This window comes from Capsicum annuum, chromosome 3 (genome assembly GCF_002878395.1).
Source record: "Capsicum annuum cultivar UCD-10X-F1 chromosome 3, UCD10Xv1.1, whole genome shotgun sequence".
In the NCBI taxonomy this organism is placed as follows: domain Eukaryota; kingdom Viridiplantae; phylum Streptophyta; class Magnoliopsida; order Solanales; family Solanaceae; genus Capsicum; species Capsicum annuum.
The window spans coordinates 245,268,408-245,280,810 of record NC_061113.1 but is presented as its reverse complement, the minus strand read 5'-3'; positions in this window follow the sequence as shown (position 1 = coordinate 245,280,810).

The window sequence follows — 12,403 nt, the reverse complement described above, 5'->3', positions numbered from 1 at the left end:
TATCTGAGAGGTGTCAACCATTCAGTCGTCTTATGAAGAAAGATGTCCCCTTTGAATGGGACCTGGCCTACACCAATGCTTTTGAGAGTATAAAGTCTTATCTAATGAAGCCTCCAGTGCTCGTAGCTCCCATACTTGGAAAGGCATTGATATTATATATCGTGGCACAAGAAAGATCAGTAGGGAAACTTCTAGCACAAGAAAACCATGAAGAGAAAGAAAATGCCTTTTATTACTTGAGTAGGATGATGACACCAAATGAGATAAAGTATTCACCTATAGAGAAACTATGCTTGGCGCTTGTGTTCTCAATTCAGAAAATGAAGCATTACTTTCAAGCTCATGTTGTACGACTCATCTCAAAAGCAAATCCTATCAAGTTTGTCATATACAGGCCTGTCTTAAGTGATAGACTAGCAAGGTGGTACCTACAATTCCAACAATACGAAATTTTATATATCTCTCAAAAGGCAGTGAAAGGACTAGTGATGGCAGATTTCTTGGCTGACCATTCGATTCCACATGATTGGAATTTATCTGATGGACTACCCGATGAAGATGTTATGTTTGTAGAAATCTAATCTTCTTGGAAGATGTACTTTGATGGCGCTGCACATCATGAGAGAGCTGGTGCTAGAGTAGTGTTTATCACTCCCAATGGGGAATTTTTGCCATATTCCTTCACTTTAACACAATGTTGCTCTAATAATGTCGCTGAATATCAAGCACTCATACTTGGACTCAAAATGGTTGTCGATATGAAACAATTACAATTGCAAGTCTTTGGAGATTCCAAGTTAATGATCAATCATGTTTTGGTTAGTTATGAGGTCAAAAAGCCTGAGTTGCTTCCTTATTGCGATTACGCTCAGAAGTTGATAAGTTGGCTTGGAGAGGTAACCATTCAACATGTCCCTAGGACGAAAAACAAAAGGGCTGATGCATTGGGAACTTTAGCTTCTGCATTGGTATCTCCTGATCAAATACAAGTCATCATTTTCCAAAGATGGGTAGTACCACCAAATGAAAATGTAGAGGAAGTTGAACAAGTTATCACTGCTTCTGAGGCCGGGATTGGAGACTGGCGGCAACCAATAATTGATTACTTGTGTTATGGAATTTTACCAGAAATCCTTCAAAAGATAACAGAAATCCAACGACGAGCCCCTCACTTTCTTTACTATAAGGGTACACTCTATAGGCGATCATTCGATGGAGTACTCTTACGATGCTTGGGCATAGATGAGTCTGTTCAAGCTATGCAAGAAGCTCATTCTGGAGTGTGTGGGTCGCATCAGTCCGATCCTAAGCTTCATTTTCATATAAAAAGGATGGGTTACTATTGGCAGACTATGGTGAAAGATTTCTTAGATTACGCTCGAAGGTGTAAAGCTTGTCAATTTTATGCAAATTTCATACATCAACCCCCAGAGGTATTACACCCGACTGTTGCTTCATGGCCTTTTGAGTCATGGGGTTTGGATGTTGTCGGACCATTACCGAAGTCTTCTGGTGGACATTTGTACATCCTAGTTGCAACTGATTATTTTTCAAAATGGGTTGAAGCCGTTTCTCTGAAAGAAGTAAAGAAAGAGAATGTGGCAAACTTCATTTGAGTCAATAGTATCTATCGCTTTGGCATTTCTAGATATATACTGACGGATAATGTTAAGCCATTTGATAATAAGTTGATGACCAAGATATGTGATCTTTTTGGCTTTAAGCAACGCAACTCCTCTATGTATTATGCTGCTGCCAATGGCCTTGCTGAAGAATTCAACAAGACACTCTGTAACTTGTTGAAGAAGGTCATTTCAAAATCTTAAAGATATTGACATGATAGGATGGAAGAAGCTCTTTGGGCATATAGAACAACGTATCGCACTCTAACACAAGCAACTCCTTATTCACTTGTTTATGGAGTTGAAGCAGTTTTTCCACTTGAGCGTTAAATCCCATCATTGTGGCTTGCTATTCAAGAAGGACTTAGTGATGAAGAAAACGCTCGGTTACGCCTTGAAGAATTGGAGGCTTTGGATGAAAAGAGGTTAGATGCTCAACAAAGCCTGGCATGTTATCAATCTCGCCTCTCACGATCTTTTAATAAGAAGGTCCGCCTTAGATGCTTTCAAGTAGGTGACCAAGTTATTATTGTAAGAAGACCCATTATCACCTCTCGTCAATCTAGAAGTAAGTTCTCAGCTAAGTGGGATGGTCCATATGTCGTACAAGAAGTATACTCAAGTGGTGCTTACAAACTTGTTGACTCAGAAGGTTTACGTATTGGCCTCATCAATAGAAAGTTCATAAAGAGATATTATTCTTGAAGAAAAGAAGAATGCTTCTTAAGGCACGAGCCTAAACTGCATGTTACTCCTGGCCCGCAAGAGCATAAACTGTGTACTGCCCCTCCCCCCTCCAAAAAAAAGAGTCCGCTAGGTTGGAAATCTCGAAAGAGGTAGCCTAGGCGCTTAGAGATTCATTATAAGTTCAGTCTCATAAAAAAAATTCTCCTAGTCCGAGCGTTCACGTTCCGAGTTATGAGATCTCTATCACAAGATGCGTAAAGCTGAAAAAATCGATAAAAACAGAACCTGAGCTGACTTCAAAATATTATTTAGAACGATCCAAGTGCTCTACAATCTTGAATTTTTGATATGTTTTAGATTTGGAAGTCTAGTTCATGGATGATTAAGCGGATTTTGATTTCAGTACTCCTACGCCAAGATATGATATTTTTGGTGTAGTAGCGCAAACTTGAAAATATTTGCCTAGCAGCAGGTAAACTTGACTTCAAAATATTATTTAGAACGATCCAAATGCTCTAAAATCTTGAATTTTGGATATGTTTTAGATTTGGAAGTCTAGTTCATGGAAGATTAAGTGGATTTCAATTTCAGTACTTCTACGCCAAGATATGATATTTTTGGTGTAGTAGCGCAAACCTGAAAATATCTGCCTAGCAGCATGTAAACTTGACTTCGAAGTACTTTTTAGGACGATCCAAATGCTCTAAAATATTAAATTTCGGATATGTTTTATATTTGGAAGTTTAGTTTACATAGGATTAAGCGGAATTTGATTTAGGTACTCCTACATCAAGATATAATAATTTTTTTGATGTAGTCGCACAAACCTGAAAATGTCTGCCTGGCGGCATGTAAACTTGATTTCAAAATAATTTTTTTTAGAACGATCCAAATGCTCTAAAATCTTGAATTTTGGATATATTTTATATTTGGAAGTCTAGTTTATAGGTAAAGCGGATTTCTACATCAAGATATAATATTTTTGGTGTAGTCATGCAAATCTGGAAATGCCTGTTCGACAGTATCTAAACTTGACTAAAAAAAAAGAATATTTGGAATGACTCGAATGCTCTAAAATTCTGAATTTTGGGTATGTTTTTAATCAAAAAGCCTGATTTTTTTGAAAAAAATAGATATATCAAGTAGCTCATAATTTTGGTATTCTAGTCTCCAAATACGAATTCTCTACCTTAAAAACACAAGGTATTGAACAACGAAACTTGGATCAAGTTGAGGCTTAGTACGATATCATCGATGCATTATAAGTAAATGATTTTGGGAGCTAAAAAGCAAAAGAAGTATTGAAAAGAGTACGTAACATAAAGCCAAGTGGAAGGAGTTTATTAATGTTACTGAATTCAACTAGTCAGACAAAACAGATGGAAATAAAGCAAAAAGGTTGATAAAGAATGACATTTCCTAAAGTTAGTCTAAACACAACTTATAATTAACTAAATCCTGGAGAGAATCCTCTAAGACTTGCTTCTTCTGATCAACATCATTTGAGGCATTTTGAGTTGCCAAGGAAATGTCAGCACACTTGTTGAACTCTTTTTCGGCAGCAGAGACTTTGGATTCAATTTTCCTAACTTCTTCTTTGGCAACATCTTGGAGGGATTTCAACTTCTTTACCTTCTTTATTGCCTTCTCAAGAGATTGGCAAGCAGCAGATAGTTCTTCATATTTCTCATCTCTTTCCTTCATCACAAGTTCAAGATGCTCCTTGACCTTTATATATGACTCTGACTTTTCAATTTCTTTGGCCTTATCAACAAGGATCGACCGTGCTTGATCATAGAAAGTGGCAAGCTCGAAGAAAGACTCCAATAAATTCTGTAAAGGAGAAATATCTACACCCATTCCACTCACGCCCTTAAGTACTACTTGGATCTCATCTGCAAGAGAATAAACACGGTCCGCAGTAAGACTTTCTAACTTTGTGCGAATGCTGGCCCACACTTTTATAATAAATTCCCTTTTTAGCTCCGAGATAACCTTCCTTCCATAAAAAACAGGCATGTATATTGCTAGTTGTTTGTGGAAATCTGAGTCTGCACTTGTTTTAGCCTTCACAATAGGGGTAGAAGTGACTTCTACCTCAAATTTTAAGCTAGAACGTGCTTTTATAGAGTCTGGTCCAGCGACAGATTCGCCACTGGCTTGTGGTCTACTGCAATGAGGAGCATCCAGTATATTGACATTTTTCAACTGTAAAAAAATAATAATTAGTGAAATAATTAGACAAACCATAGAGCAGAGGAGAGAGCTTGAACCATTACCTCTTTGATAGCTGTCAGTACCCTTGAAGAACTAATATTATCACCAGAAATCTCTACCATGTACAATTAGCATTTGATGGTTCTTCTAAGGAGGGTCTCATTTTTTTCCAACAACGATCTTCATGGCTGCTAGCACTCTCATCTTCAGATAGCCGCTTGTTGGGAACTTGATGAGGCAGGATTGTCATTTGTTCTTCTTGATCTTCTTTATCCAAAGGTTCTTTAATCTCTTCTACAACTTCTTGGACTATAACATGAGAGGCTTGTGCACAACTAATGCCTCTTTCTCACATTTTTGAAAGGCATCAATGTTAGGCCCCAAGGCACTCACAAAAAATCGTATGTGATCTTCTAGAACACTCCCATGCACCTTTTCCCACCAAACTTTATAATTGGATGATGAGAATGTCTTCAGGTTTGTATTACTTGGGGGAAATGTCGCCTTCGCCATGGATTTAGCCAACACACAAATACGTGCAAGTCTCAGTCCATCTTCTAACGAAGCCTCTCAAAAATCTTGGTCTAGTAAGCCAGGGGGATCTTGGAAAAATCCAAATTGGCAGCTAAATCTGTGGGGACTATAAGGCTCAATAATGAAGGCATTCCCATTGCAAAGGCTTATAAAAAAATTCGACTGAAATTCCTTATCATTTCCATCATTGCGATAGTGATAAGCTTGAGGCCTCTCGAGTAATGTGCCATCCCACTTAATAGTTCCTCCTCCATGTATACGTTTTCTTGCTTCTTCCTTGCTGTAGTACCTAGAAGCACCTTCGCCAGAATATCCGACCATGAGGGGATCACTTGGTCCACCTTTTAAAGAAAAATGAGTATTGAAGTAGCGGGCTAACCAACCGTATACGTAGTGAACTGGGAAGTATGCTCGAACAAGGTCAAGCTGCGGACATTCTGATATTGCATTTAGTCCCCTATAAATGCTAGCTAAGACTGGAACCGCAAGGCTAACCCTTCGCCCAATTGCTAAGTGACAAGCAACTCTGAAAGCTCCTGGACGGATAACATCTCCTTCTATTGTAGGAAACACAAATGTACATAACCAGCAAGATAAAAAGGCAGCCAAGTATGTATCTTCCTTCTTGTGACTCTTAACTCCTAGCTTATGGAATAAGCCTTTTTCTTTGAATGACCAATTAACTGCCTTGTTAAGCTTTCCAGTTGGATTATGAGATAATTTCAGACGAATGGATTTATTTTCTCTTCTTGGCAGAGGTGGCCCATATTTAAAAGCTTTCTTACACCAAAATTGTATCCATTTGCTCATGGGAATGCTCGAATTATCACCATTTTTTTCATATAGTTGGTGGAAGGCATTAAGTAGATGTTCATAAGTTTAGGAAAAGAACCTTTTCCCCTTATCATAAGTGCCCATAAGTTCTGTAACATCCGGTACAACTTCCTCATAAAGACTTCCTGTTATTGGAAGACCTCCAATGGTGTGTAAATCACAAAGTGACAGGGACATTTCTCCAACTGAGGTAAGCAACGTATTTGTAGTAGGACACCAAGCTTCACAGAAGGCCTGTAAGATATTTGTATTATGGTCATAAGTAAAGAGTGACCCATATACAACATAGTAGATCTTTGCATCCTTTAAAGCCCGGTAACTCCTGTTAAGAACATCTTCAGTCCATTCCCAATAACCAGGAATGTAGTGGAACTCTCCATTAAGCTGAAAAGTTTCACCCCACCTATTCTCACCATTTATAATTCGTCGTCCCAAGCATGGCAACGTACTAGCAATATTCTTGGTCTAATGATTGGGAGAGCAAAGCATCCATGTCTTAGGTGGACGACTGTGGAATTCAAGAGTCCATTGGTCTAAACCAGGTAGATTTTCCAAAGGTGGCCATGGAGCGACATATTGTCCAGCCAATGGTGTACCAATGAGTAACTTTGTTTTTACTTCAATATCCTTATGATTGGATATTAGGAGATATCGCGGCTCTGATGAAGAAGATGTTGAATGCCTAAAGTAAACCATGATTCAAACTGAAAAAAAGAGTATTTCATTAGTAATTACTCGATAGTTCAATAATATGAACTCTAAATTCAAATATGATCAACTTCAGTTAAAAATTGATCATATAAAGTTATTGAATTGAACAATGTGATGCTTTCAGTTCAGATAGTGTAAAATGTCTGCCTCAAATAATGTAAGGTCTTTGGCTTAAGCAGTGTAAGAGTCTTAACCACGGACCATGTAAAGTCTCTGCCTCAGATAGTGTGAAGTCTTTGCCTAGAATAAGGCAACATTTTGGCTCAGCCTGCGTAAAATCTTCGCCTCGGATAACATAAAGTCTTTGGCTTAGACGGTATAAAAGTCTTAGCCGCAGACTCTGTAAAGTTTCTGCCTTAGACGGTGTATGATATTTGGCTCAAATAAAGAGACACTTACGACGCCCTCAGACGGTGTAAAAGTATTGGCCACAGGCTATGTAAAGTCTGTGCCTTAGACGGTGTACAGTCTTTGGCTCAAATAAGGCGACACTTACAATGCCTTATGTTCAGTTTCTGAGACCTCAAATTTACAACGTTAAAGAGAGGACATTAAACATGACCCTTCACAACATAAAATCATCATGTCATGTCATGGAAAAGCTCTTTATTTCGTGGCCCTCGTAATATGAACATTATTCTTGTTGGCCTAAAAAAAAACAAGAGACATATACCTTGAGTACGAGTGTATCTTGATTGTCAAAAGTTGATCGAGTTACTCTCTCGAGTTAACGTGCATGCTTAAAATACATATATTGTCGGTATAAGTACAAGATCATATACCGACTTCTATTAGCTATAACAATTTAGAGTACTAGTTGCTTCTTGATTTTTTTTTAACTGCCTAAATAAGCCAACGTGCCTTACTCTGTAAAGAATATGACTGTATTATTCTAAAACATTGCTGACACAATAATCAATCAAAGAATCATTAAAATATATACTATATATGTTTTGTAATTCACATGATATGTTTCCTCTTTTGGAAAAGTCAACAAAAATGGCTGCTGACTATTAAAAAAAAGGAAGATTGGCCATTTATTTTTATTTTTACCATGCAACAGCAAAAGCTCTACTATAAATAAGAAAGATGACGGAAGCTGATATGTGGTACGTGGATAAGCAAGAAAAGGACGTGCTAAAGAAAATGCTTTGGAAAAGCTTACCAAGGGACAATGCTGATATTCCACAAATCTCAAATAGATCGTATGAGAAATTTTAATGAATACTGTTTGAAAGGAGCTGCTATTTATAGAGGGGTTAGAGAAAGAATTACAATTGTAGTCCAATGCAAATTCAATAATGATAAAGTTAAATTTTTTATTTCTTTTTGTTTTGGATAAGGACAAAAAGAAATATTTTCTTTCCATTCAAAAATTTCTTAAAACTTATCAAGAGTTTTATGGATGATGGTCAAAAAATGTGGACCCCAGGCAGTAACTTATCATTTCACTAGTGAAGTTTTTGTACGGATATTTGTTTACTTCCGATTTATGTGATATATTTTGATCGGATAAAGAATTCAAAAAGAATATTTTTGTGGAATATTGTGACTACTTTAAGCCGAAGAAACAAAGTATTTACTACGTACAAGATAATAAAAAAAAATATTGTCTTAATTGTACTTCAAGCTAGTCGATCGATTTTTGACAAGTCTTGAAGTAGGGGACATTTGTGAGTATTAAAGTTTTATTAAATTTAAATTTACATATTTATTTGGATTATATTAAATTTAAGAAAATAGTCCAAATAATATGATTAATTGGGTTAATCATTTAATCTCAAATATATGAGGTTTATTTAATATAAGATGACAATCCATGTTAAATGAAATAAGCCACTAAAAACATGGCATGTGGCAATATTATGTGGCAATCCAAGTTAAATGAAATGAGCCACTAAAAGCATGGCATATGGCAATTCAAGTTAAATGAAATGAGCCACTAAAAACATGACATGTGTCAATATTAGGTGGCAATCCAAGTTAAATGAAATAAGCCACTAAAATCATGCCATGTAAGCAGGCGACATGTTCTAACCAATCAAATTGGAGCTTTTCACCAAAAGAATGTGATTGGTCAATTTTAAACCAACCAATCAAATCACACACTTGCTTTGCCCCTCCAATTATAAATAGAGGTCCTCATAACTCACAATGGAAGGATTTTGCGGAGAAATAAGAAGCAAGAAGAGAGTTCGTGGATCAAAATCATAATTTCTCTGCAAGTTATAAGTTTCAAACTATCAAACTTAAGATCAAGTTCAAGATCAAGAACGAAGGAAATTTTGTTCCAGATCAAGTTACTTATTCATCGTTCGTGGCAACCATCCAAGTATTTGCGATGAACTAACATACAAATTCAAGTCTGGAGACGAAGATTCCAGCTACTCAAGCCCTTGAATCCAAATTAAGTTCAAGTCTAAGTTCATATTACTTTGAAGAATCAGAGGATTATTTTTAGAGATTGTAACACTTACTACATTTGAAATAAAATATTACACTTTGTTACTTCAATTTTTCTGTCTCGATTATTGTTTTCTTGACTTAGAAAAATTCGTCGTCTACAAAATTGTTTTAAATTAAAATTGAGATATTCACAAAAACTACGTAAAAGGTAATATATGAATTGTAATTTTTCTTTTTTTAATTTGATTAAAAAATATATCTCAAAATGTTAATCAAAATTACATTGTTTGACTCTAAAAATGAAAAGAAAGCAACTTAAAAAGAATAAGAAAATATTACTTACATGCAGAACTTAATACATGAAGAACTCAACTTCAAATAAGCTACCGAACAACCCCTCAGTGTTCAATTTGGTAAGGTAGCCTAATCTCGTTAAGTTGGCATCAAATAACCGAAGTTAAGCCTTATTGACTAGATATCACTAGCCAATCAAACGAATAACTACTAATTTGCGATCCTTAGTTAGTATGAATTTTGCATGGTGCATTTTATCAGATAGGACGTGACAATGGTGATGCCCGCAATAGAGACGTATATATACCAACAAATATCAAGTCATGAAATATTTATCGTTCATTGCCTTGATTCACCTTGGAAAAATTATCATTTCTTAAATGGAGGAAAAGTTATTAGAGTGTTCCTTAATACTTTTCTTGTTGCCTAGAGGCACCGCTGTGGACATGATACAGTAATTGAAAACTATGCAGTCGGCATTTATCAGTTTAACAAATACAAAGACACAAAATTGATTGCTGACACTTTTGTTGAGTACTACCAGCAGCTACTTGGCACTAAAGAACAACATAGAGTGAGGGCAAATATAGGTTTCTTGCGTAATGGAACTGGATTGAATTTTGTGCAGCAGCTACAACTAGTCTTGCCTTACACAGAACAAGAGGTAAAGAGAGCAATGTTTAGCATTGATGTAAACAAGAGTCCAAGGCCAGATGGGTATGGAAATAGGATTTTTAGAGCTGCATGGAGTGTGATTGGGGGAGATGTGACTACGACAATCCTAGAAATCCTAGGAAATGGTCAGCTACTAGGACAATTAAATGCCACAATACTATCATTGATACCAAAGGTTGAGACACCAATGTTGGCAAGTCAATTTAGACCAATTGCTTGCTGCAATATACTGCACAAATGCATATCTAAGATGATTTGTAACTGGTTGAAGAAGTCGGTTACAGTGATAGTCTCAAAGAATCAGGCAACTTTTGTGGAAGGAAGATCGTTGATCCTTAATGTCTTAATATGCCATGACTTACTAAGACATTACATTAGGAAGACTACCCCAAGATGTTTGATGAAAATTGACCTTAAAAAGGCTTATGATATGGTCAGCTGGGATTTTCTTGAGAAAGCCTTAAGAGGTTATGGATTTCCACAAGCTTTTGTTCAACTGGTCATGATGTGTGTAATAACTACTAAGTTCACATTAAAAGTAAATGGCAAAGGCTACGGGTATTTTATGGGTAAGAGGGGACTTAGACAAAGAGATCCAATCTCTCCCCTCTTATTTGTACTAGTGGTAGAGTACCTCACACGAGTCATGGAAAGAATGAGTGAGTTGGATGATTTTCAATATCACCCTATGTGTAACACAACGAAGCTCACACACTTAATTTTTGTAGATGACTTGATGACGTTTTGTAAGGGTGATGCAGCTTCAATTAACAGGGTGATGGGGGCTTTGACACATTTTAGTAGTGTGACAGGTCTTGAAGCCAATCTACAAAAATCTAACATCTTTTTGATTGGTATAGATGAGAATGCTAAACAAAGCATTCTAGCTCAGACTTGGTTCATTTTGGGGTCTTTACCTATCAAATATTTAGGCTTACCACTATCCTCTAAAAGATGGAATAAAGTGAATTGTTTTTAGCTAGTGGAGAAGATAACTCGTAGAATCACTTCAGGCTACTCCAAACACTTATCATATGCTAGTAGGATTCAAGTGATAATATCTATATTTTTTTTCATCTATAATTATTGGGGTCCAGTGTTTATCCTGCCACAAAGTATCTTGAAAGAAGTGGATAGGAAGTGCAGAGATTTCCTGTGGGGTGCTTCAGAGGGACACAGAAAAATTGCCTTGGTAGCATGAGATCGAGTATGTATGCCTAAGAAGTATGGGGGACTAAATATCAAGCGTTGTTAATTGTGGAATGTTGCTGCAGTTGGGAAGTTGGTGCATGTGGCAGGTAGCGTGTAAAAAAGACTTACTTTGGGTCAAATGGGTTAATGAGATTTATATAAAGACCACAACTGATTTTTGGGAGTATGTACCAGTGCAGGACTGCAGTTGATACTGGAGGAAATTAAATGCAGTAAAAACAGACATGAAGCAATGGAACCCCAAGACAAATATGTGCTGACGGCTAATGGAAACTACTTGATGACTGCTAGTTACAATAGAATGTTGGGGGATTTAAGTAGACTGCCTGAGGCGGAGCTGATATGGAGTTCGAATATGCTACCCAGACAAAGAGTTCTTGTGTGGTTGGCATATCAGGGATGATTACTAACAAAACAAAAGATTGAGCATAATTCATGCTGCAGTTGAAGATGTGAGCTGTAATCTGTGCGAAGGAGAGAATGAAACACAACATCACCTATTTGCTGGATGCCCCTGGTTTACTACAGTGAAGGACAACCTATCTAATTGGCTTGGTGTAGTGATACCAAGTGGGACAGTACAACAAACTCTAGCATGGATCAAGCGTAGACACTGGAGACAGTTTAAAAAAGAGTTGGTAACAGCTATGTACAAAGCTACAATCAATTATACATGGCAAGCTCGGAATTGGAAGCACTTTAAACAACTCACTGTAAATATGGCCTTCACAGTTGCACAGATACAAAAGAAGTTAAGGGAGAGAATAGAGTTACTGAAGTGTTCTAAGAAATCAAGAAATTGTCAATACTTAATACATAGGATGTCATTTATTAGCTAAGGCATAGGGGTTTGATTGGTTTTTTCCTTTGTATGACTCCTTAACACTGGTAGATTGTTAAGAGTACATATGCTTGAGCTTGTGTAACTTTGGTTTGGTAAGGTAATATTTCACATTTTACTGTCAAAAAAATAAAATAAAATTAACAATTGAAGCAGAATCGACCTATCAAATAAATATATATGCGTTTTTTTGAAAAAAAAATAAGATAATTATTTTAGCCTCCCAAAACGTGGCAAACAGACTCAAAATTTTATGTCGTTCAATATATAGTTAATACTGATAATACCTTTTTTTTAATTTTTAAAGCTACTTATACATCAACTAAGTAATAAAGAAATCTTAGGAAGGACATTTACCAAGAAAAAAAAA